We start from the raw sequence: 8,910 nt of genomic DNA, 5'->3' as shown, positions 1-8,910 counted from the left end.
TTCTCCTGCTCGGCCTCCACCATGGTGTCGAAGTTCCGAGTTCGGTCTAGAAGTGTAGACTCCAAGTCCCAAACCTGTTGGCGAAGGAGCTCCCTCTCCGCTGCCACCCTCGACTCCTCCTCCTTGTAGCGCACTCTCTCCTTGAAAAGCCTGGCGATCTACGCCTCTTGGTCATGGACGAGCAGCTCCGGAGCCATGCTCCCCTTGTGAGTGTGAATGAGCTCACCCCGGTCCTGGTCGAGCTCGCCCTGGAGTTTCTGAACGAGGGCCCTCTAATTACAAGCGTCACCAGAGTGGAAGGTAGTTTTGAGGGCCATGGCGTGGATGGTGGTGTTCACCTACCAAACAAGGGACTAAGGTCAGAAAACAACAAAACAAAGGAAAGAATGAGAAGAAAAGAAGGAGCACTTACCACCATACAGTGGGAGGTGGCAAACGCGACGAGCGCCTTGGGCTCCATCTCCCCCCACCTAGTGACCTCCTCGTGGAAGATTGTCCTTCGGCTCTTCCGCCCAGCCACGATGTAGTCATTGATCCCCTTCCAGTTCCCTATCGGGAACTGCGGGTAGGGGAATGGGCGGGAAGGACCAAGAGGAATCACCCCTTGACTCACGAGCTCGCCCTCCTCGAGGCCACCCTCTCTGGTGCCTCCTTCAGATGGGGTTGGTGGAACTTCAAGAGGTGGAGAAACAAAGGCTGGCTCAGCAGACTCGAACTTAGTGCCCCCAGAAGTGAGAGTTCGATTGGGACGCGACCTCTTTGCCTTACGCTTATGGTTGCTGGAGAGAAGGCAGTGTGCGTCAACACTAGACATGATGGCTTCCAAAAAACTACAAGGTATTAGTCCAGTAAAAGAGAAAATATACGTATACACAAATGATATATTTACAGGGCACTATGCAACCTAAAAGGCAACCTACCCGGACTCAGGCCAGCCTGCGCGAGCTTCTCCTCGGTCAAGTAATCTAAACAGAGAAGGCCTACAGCTGCCCAGGACAATAGCGTTTTCCGAGTTTCAGGGTCCAACTCAACCCCGGGGTCCTAGATGGAACCCCTCCAAGAGGTCGGGAAGGGCCCCCCCTCGGGGTTACAGACCACAAAATAGTCCCGCATCTAGGCGGGAACCCTATTTGGCAGGTCGTGCAGAAGCTTAAAGCCACGATGCTCTTGGAGTGGCATTCTTAATGCAAAGAATGGAAGAAAAGATATTGAGATCAAGGGGGAGACAATACTCATAGCACAGGGAAATAGTCCCAAGTATATTACGGATGGCGTTGGGATGAAGCTGGTCAATGGTGACGTTAAAATGATTCAACACCTCCACTATCAGGGGGTGTAGGGGAAGACGCAGGCCATCCTCCAGCTGTTCTTGGAAAATTACTATATCATTGGGACCATGTTCCCAAGGAAAGTTACTAGAGGGGAGACCGTAGATAAGGTCCCTATGAGGGTAAAAATGGCGGACTAGAGATCTGAGTCTCCTCATCGTCATAGAGGAGGGATTGAAGGTGTCGAGCTCTCTGCCCTAAGAGGTTGAAGCCACATCGCCGGAGGCCTCCTGAGCCTCCGGAGCCTGCTCCCAAGCTCCCCTCGGGCTCAAGGGGGTGTCGTCGTGTTGGTTACGGGCCTGGGGATAAACGTGGTGCGGATACCCAGCCATGATTGACAGGATGAATAAGACTCACCAAAAAGATGAAACAGTGTGAACAAGAAGAGCTCGGGCAGACTAGATGGATGCGCGACTTCAGAATCCGAACACAACAAGATAGCATGAAAGAAAATGAGGTCTGGGGGCCCTCTTATTTATAGCCACTATGCCCCTAGATCAACGGTCTAGATTGAAACAGATCTGACAGTTCGTAGTCAAGCTGACCGCATGTCTTCTAAAACCAAAATGTGACTGGTTGCATGTCTTCCATGATTGAGGTAATGACGGCTACACAACATCCAAAGTTAAGAGCCGCTTCGGCCTGTTTCTCGGCATTCGAAACGTAAGAAATCTCCTGACTTTTGCACATGCATTTAATGCGAGTAGTCAATCAAGTTTGAACTTCGGTCAAATCCACCTATCCCACTTCATGAACTCCTCATGCTAAGGTAGTAGTTTTAGCCCGAGGAGTGGGGGGCAATTGATGGAGGATGATTTGACCCAACTCCTTGAGACAATGACACGTGGACCTGACTCAGCACGAGCGACAACTCAGCACCACAGCCTGACTGTGACTAAGTAACGAGCCTGTAGCACAACTTGCTACATCATAGCTTGCTATAGGGGGAGCTCGCTACAACGCGAGCTGGAAGTCCCCCGAGCTACCGAAAGGGAATACTCCAAGACTATCCCAACTCGCTCCTACACTTAGGTAGAAAAACTGCCCCAAAGACAACCTAGAGAAGGGTCACCTTGAAGTACCCCTGGGAGCTCGCTACAAAGTAGCTCACGATAAGATAGCTCGCTACGCGATAGGATAGCTTGCGACTGAGGGACGCGATGCTTTCAGGAAGCTTCTATCTGACAAGACCATATCTGTTAGACTGCGCCATGTCTCCTGGCCAATGGTGCAGTCCACGCCCACTTGACAAACTGTACCCACGTCTCTCGATAGATGGTGGCATGACTGTCCTCCCGGAACGTGTCACCCATCCAATTGGGTAGTACCCTACAATGGTCACCTGCGCAGCCATAGCAGGTAATGGTTGCGACAGAAGCCCAATGGCGGTTACGCCCGACTTGACAAGAACGCCTATATAAGAACTCCCTAATTAAAGGGAAACTCTCTCTCTCTAGAAGATCAGAGATCTTATCTAAACTTACTTGCTCTTGAGCTAATCTTGATAACTCAGTGATCTAGCGCAACCTACACTCTTAGCCTCTCTACACTCTTTGCTTTCTCCCCTAGTGTTCTAACTTAAGATTCGGAGTATTCCCGCCGAGTAAATCCCCCGGGAGTCCTTCATCTTCTTCTTCTCAGGTGCCGTCCGTTGCCAGGTAGGAGCCAGTCAGCAGCCAGCTAGGAGTGCCCGGATCGTGCCACATCAGTAATTGTTGGGCCGTGAACACACCTGTGCATTGTGGGCAACGGGTTAGCTTGATTAGTTTAGATACGGGGCTAGCGAGGTGTAGGGGCATGCTTTGTCCAAGCCCACATGTAAAACCTCCCCTTCTTGTGTGTTGTGCAGTGTTGGTCCATGCATTGTCCCCATGAGCAATTGTATGCCCATGAGGAACCCTGGTAGCCATGCTAGCCATTAACCAAAGTTGGCCCATAAGGGACATTGGTATACGAAATGCCAAGGGTAGGCCCCCAAAGAGGTCAACCACCCCTCAAAGAGTATGTTAAGCTTTTGGAGGTCTTCCAAAAATATACATCACTTTTCCAAAAAATCATACTGGCAATATTTACAATAATACCACTCAATGTAAGCCCACCGAGCATAGGTAAGGCTAAGCTTGTATCACCGTAACAAGCTCCCACACTACTCAATCCATTGTTGTCTCGACAATGGCTCCTTAGTGAATGGGCATTTGTGTCCCACACCATCCACGTCTGTTTTAGTTTGGCTACTCACTTTACAGTTAGGACTGCCTAGTTAACCCGAGTCTTGCCTATGTTGGTGTCCATGTAAGGGGATATAACCATTTCACCATGTTGGCCTACCTGTACTTTGACCACCATATTTGGGTTACTCAAACCGTGCAATGGCTATGTCATATGTGTGTGTACGTGTCCCTCGAAGATGTTGTGTGTGTGTTATTTCGCAGAGGTCCGCCCTGTGTTCTCTTTACCTCAAGGCTCGACTTATTTCTTGGTAGCTTTTTAGTGGTGCTACCAAGCATAATGTGATAGGTCTTCTCCTGTTGTTGGCTTGAGATCTGGTTGAAATTATTAGCATGGGATCTGGTTGAAAATTCTCTTAAACTCAATAAAGAGCATCTTCAATCTTAACCTTCAATTCGACTAAAAAATAGGTAGCTTCTTGGTCAATTCAAAAGTGAAGAGAGAGTAGAGGTGTAAAGTGGGTCGTGCCATGCTGGCCCGCGGGCTATCACGGGCTATGTCGAGCTGGGCCACAGGGCGGGCCTTGGGCCTGGGCCGAATCAAGCTACAATTTTTTTTTTTTGAAAATTTTGATTTCTTTTCTAAGTAAAATTGTAAAACTAAAATATTTAACTTTCCTTTGAACTTTGGGAATTAGGAACTATTTAAAAAATTAAGAAATGAGAAATCTAAGTTAACACATAAATGAACAGAAAATACTTAACCAAATTGAAATAAGAATGATGGAATAACAAATTGGAAGAAAAATAGGAATTTTATTTCTTTTAAATTTGAATGGTACAAATTACAAATACAATGATTGGATCATTGGATACTTGGATGAATAAAATATGAAAATAGAATAAATTAATAAAATAAAAAAAATACAATATAGTTACAAATTGAAAATACAAAAATTATAGTGTTAAAAAAATATTAAATAAATTGAATAAAATTAAAAAAATTACAATAATTTGAAAAAATAAAAATTCTATACATGTAGTCAAATTCATGAATCATGATTCATGACTTTCATCATCTGCGTCGGGTGAAATATCCGGTGTAGTATCATGCCCTCCTTTGTCTTGTAATCTATCTTGTACATCTAGCCAATCCTTGAAGTAGATGCACATCTCTATGCTTTCATCGTTCATGCAACTTCTTTTGTCATCCAACACTTGGTACTGTACAAAAATAAGACTCTAATGAAACTGTAGATACCGGAGGGGTAGTAGATCACGTGCCATGGTGGCGAGAATTGGATAATTTTTCAAATGTTCATCCAATAGGCTAAAATATCAAAATTATTTGATCATTCACCTAAATTAGAAAATTTTGCTTGTAAATAAAAATTAAGTTCAATAAATGAACTTATTGTAGAAATAACAGATTTTTTCCTTCTACTTATGAAATAAAAAGTTTTTCTCTTCTACTACTAGGCTCAAGGTCAGAAGTACAAATTCTTGTACAAGTTGTAGGAATATTTTCTACAACTTCATTTTCATATAAATTGTAAATTTTAAATAATAAATTGTTAATTTTTTCTTTTTTTATTTCCTATATCAATATTCATATTTTCACAATATGATTCAAGTAAAATATCTAAACCATATTTTCTAATCCCAAGGTCTAATGTTGTAGGTAAACAATAAATGGGAGAAATGTTCTCCCAATATTTTTAAAATTTATTTTCCATTATTTCAACAACACATTGACATTGTGGATTGTTTCTATATTTTGCAAAAAAATCACTAATTACCATTAACTATAAGGTAAATTACAACTAGTTGGATAATAAATTCCTAATAATTCATTTGTTGCATCATAAAAATGTTTTAAAAAATCTCTTATACAGACTGTCATTTCCCAGTCTTCCTCAAATATCATATCATTAGACATTTTTGAATTATAAAAATCAATAAAAATTTGTTTATGAGAAATACAACTTTCTAACATAGCATATGTAGAATTCCACCTTTGCTTCACATCTAATATAAAATGTTAATATTTTAAACCATAATTTTGACATAAATATTTAAATTCTTGTTTTCTTGCCCCTGAACTTTTAATATATATAATACAATTTCTAATTTTAGAAATATGAGTAGAAATAATATTCAAGGCATCTTGAATACATAAATTTAAGATGTGATATGCACATCTAATATGAAATAATTTACCATTTAAGCATGGTCTTAATTGAGATTCTAAAATATTTATTGTAGAATCATTATTGCTGGCACTATCAAAACTAATAGAAAATTATTTATTTTATATTCTATAAGCATGCAAAGTATTTAAAATACTTGCAGCAATAACTCGGCCAGTATGTGGCCATTCAAGCCTAGTAAAACTTAAAATTCTTTTAATCAAAAGCCAATTTTCATCAATGAAATGGCCGATAACACAAATATAACTTATATTAAATTTGGATGTCCAAACATCCGAAGTAATTACAACTTTAGAATTAAGATTTGATAACAAAGAAATTAAATTTTGTTTATATGAATAAAAAATTTTTAAAGCACCCGACCTAATAGTATTCCTAGAAACTTTTTTATATTGTAGGCTTACAGAATTACGGAACCATTTTTCAAGCTTTGGATCTTCAGTTAATATAAATGGTTGTTCTGCATGTAAAATATACTTAGCTAATTTTTGTCTCATTTTTTCTTGTGAATATTTAAAAGTACCAAAACTACTCCCCCTCCCAATTTGTGTTTGAGTTGTTTCCTTCCCTTCATCTTCTTCCTTCTCATCTGAGTAGACGTTTGCTCAAATGACCCGTCCTACCCTTGCTACAATAACTAAAGTCCTTCCTACATTTTTGGCAAACTGCCCTTTTCCCCTTCCTCTCAATATCCTCTACTTTAAAAGTTTTCCAAACAGGGCTACTCAACTTAGAGGCCCTCCTTTTTCCCTTAGTATCAGTATGGGGGTGAAAGTTTTCCACTTCCATCGATATCAATCGCATCAGTGCTAACAATATTATGATGCGATTGAATATCATCAATGGTGAACATGTTGGGGAGTTGGTTTTTAGAAGAGCCGACCATTTTTTTTTAATTCTAAAAAGATAAAAATTAATCTAATTTGACTTACCGAATTGTCGGTTCAAAATCTCAACTTGATTTCAACGTTTGAAGCCTTCCAAGCCTCCCAAATTGAGATACTTGAGCTGGTTGAGCAAGCCTTCTTCTTGTTGAAAGTTGAAACTTCAATGAAGTTGGGACTTGAGAATTGGAGAATGCAGAATCAGACAATCATCTAATCAGAATTACTTGGATTGCAGAGAATTGAAAATGTATGAGTATGAGAGACAGAGAAGAGATTAAGAGAATTGTGAATTGGTGTGATGATAATGGTGGATGATAGGGCTATTTATAGGAATTGAACATAATTCAATTATCCAAAATACAAAAAAAAAAAAAACTAGTTGTTATTTAGTTGTTGGGAGGGGTATTTTGGTCATTATAAAGTTATTTATAACTTTACCCTAAAAGCCCCCCTAAACTAGTTGTTATATAGTTGTTGGGGGCATTTATGTCATTTTTTCAACCCCCCTAAGCAAAATACACAAATACCCCCCTACTGTGGTCGTTTATAACTGTTGGGGGGGGGCAAAAAGCTGAAACTAGCCGTTGGGGGGGGGGGGGGGCGCAACGGCTATATTTTGGACGGGCCGCGCCTGGGCCCGCTACGAGCCCCGTGGGTTGTGCCGTACTGTGGATCTCGAACCCCCGGCCCAGCATGGCACAGACATTCATGCCAGGCCTAGCACGACCCATGGGCCATCATGTTGTACCGGGCCAGTCCAATTTCATGCCGAGCCACAAGCGACCTGGCCTAATTTACACCTCTAAGAGAGTGCAAATAGAATATTTTCTTAGTTTATTGGTAACCAATGGAAGGTTAGAGATCAGGCAAGCAACAAAGGAAAGAAAGGAGAAAAGTAGGCTAAGCCAACAGGAAAGAGATTAACCATATGACCCTCAATGTAGAGGAAATTGCTGAAGAAACAAGGTGAAGAAAAATTGATGATCTTGACTTGAAACAGAAAGAATCAAGGGAAAATTAAACTTGAAAACAATATCCAAAGCCCCTTCTAGTTCAACTTTTCTCTTTCCCATTTTGCTATTCTTTTTTGGCTTTTCTCCAGAAGTCATTACAGTACTAACAAAGGGTATTTACTGTCTTTTGGATCAAACTGTGATTTAATGTTCTCAACAGTCAATCCCATGCCCGAGACAGTGAAAAGTTGGGCCCGTAGCCCGGCCCGTGAACAGATCTTGGGACATATGAAAAACACTAAAATACAAAATTGGACATGTCTTTCATCGGTCCTCCCAATTCAAAGGGTGCAGAATTCGAGGAGCCAGACCCTGAGGTTAACCAATGTAGCCTTATAAGGATGGATAGACCTCATTTCTAAAAAGATGACCAACCTTTTTTTTCAGATACAGGGATGATACAGTAATCGAGACCGTCAATCAAGGGAATGTATTCCCTTCACCAATCATTGGCTCCAACCTTGTATTGGAGCCTTCCTCAAAATAACATTGGCCATTACATTTACACTTCTTCAACTGAAAAGAAACCCACAAGAAGATTTATGCTCCACAAATGGCAAGGGTCTTCTTCAATGAATCCCATTTGTTCCTGCTTAGTCCCCTTCATTTCAGAAATTGTTTCCATTTCTATATCTGTTTCTTCCTCATTTCCTCCATTTCATCTGTTTCTAAGGTTTCTTTCAGTTTCTAACAAACGGCGACAACATTCTGCCTAAATAATAGACACAGGTGATAAATAAAACAATACTGAAGATTCGGGCTATATAACTTCATTTTTTAAGGATAAAAGAGAATTTCATTAAAAACAGAAAAAAAGAGGCACAATGCAAGACAGTTGGTTGTCAAGCTGACATACCCACCGAATTCCAGACAAACTCAAATTCATCGTTACAAGGTCTAGTGTACTCCAGAAGTTCTCTAACAGATCAGTTCTGTTCACTTGATCGAAATCTGGAAGATGAAGAACCCAATCTGAAGCTAGTTTACCCACTGTTGCTACCGGATGATCAATGCTCTTTCTTCCATAATACAAAATTTAAAACAAAAAGCAAGTGCTAAGGAGGAGATACCAGACTTCTGGTTGATTAATGAAATTGTTGTTATTGATAAAAAAAAAGGAGATACCAAACAATTCTTACATACCTTGGCAATTCACAGTAGTTAAGATTCCACCTGTATTTGAGGTACAGCTTTTCAGGTCTACTGTACCTTTCACAAACAAACTCTGGAATCTCTAAAGGGACACCTCAAAGAATCATAGATAGGATATAAAGCATCATAGATCCAACTCCTTTGAAACAAAT

This window comes from Nelumbo lutea, chromosome 8 (genome assembly GCF_056320005.1).
Source record: "Nelumbo lutea isolate HS-2025 chromosome 8, American lotus-T2T, whole genome shotgun sequence".
NCBI classification, from domain to species: Eukaryota; Viridiplantae; Streptophyta; class Magnoliopsida; order Proteales; family Nelumbonaceae; genus Nelumbo; species Nelumbo lutea.
The sequence above is the reverse complement of the archived record's forward strand: the minus strand, read 5'-3'. Positions refer to the sequence as shown.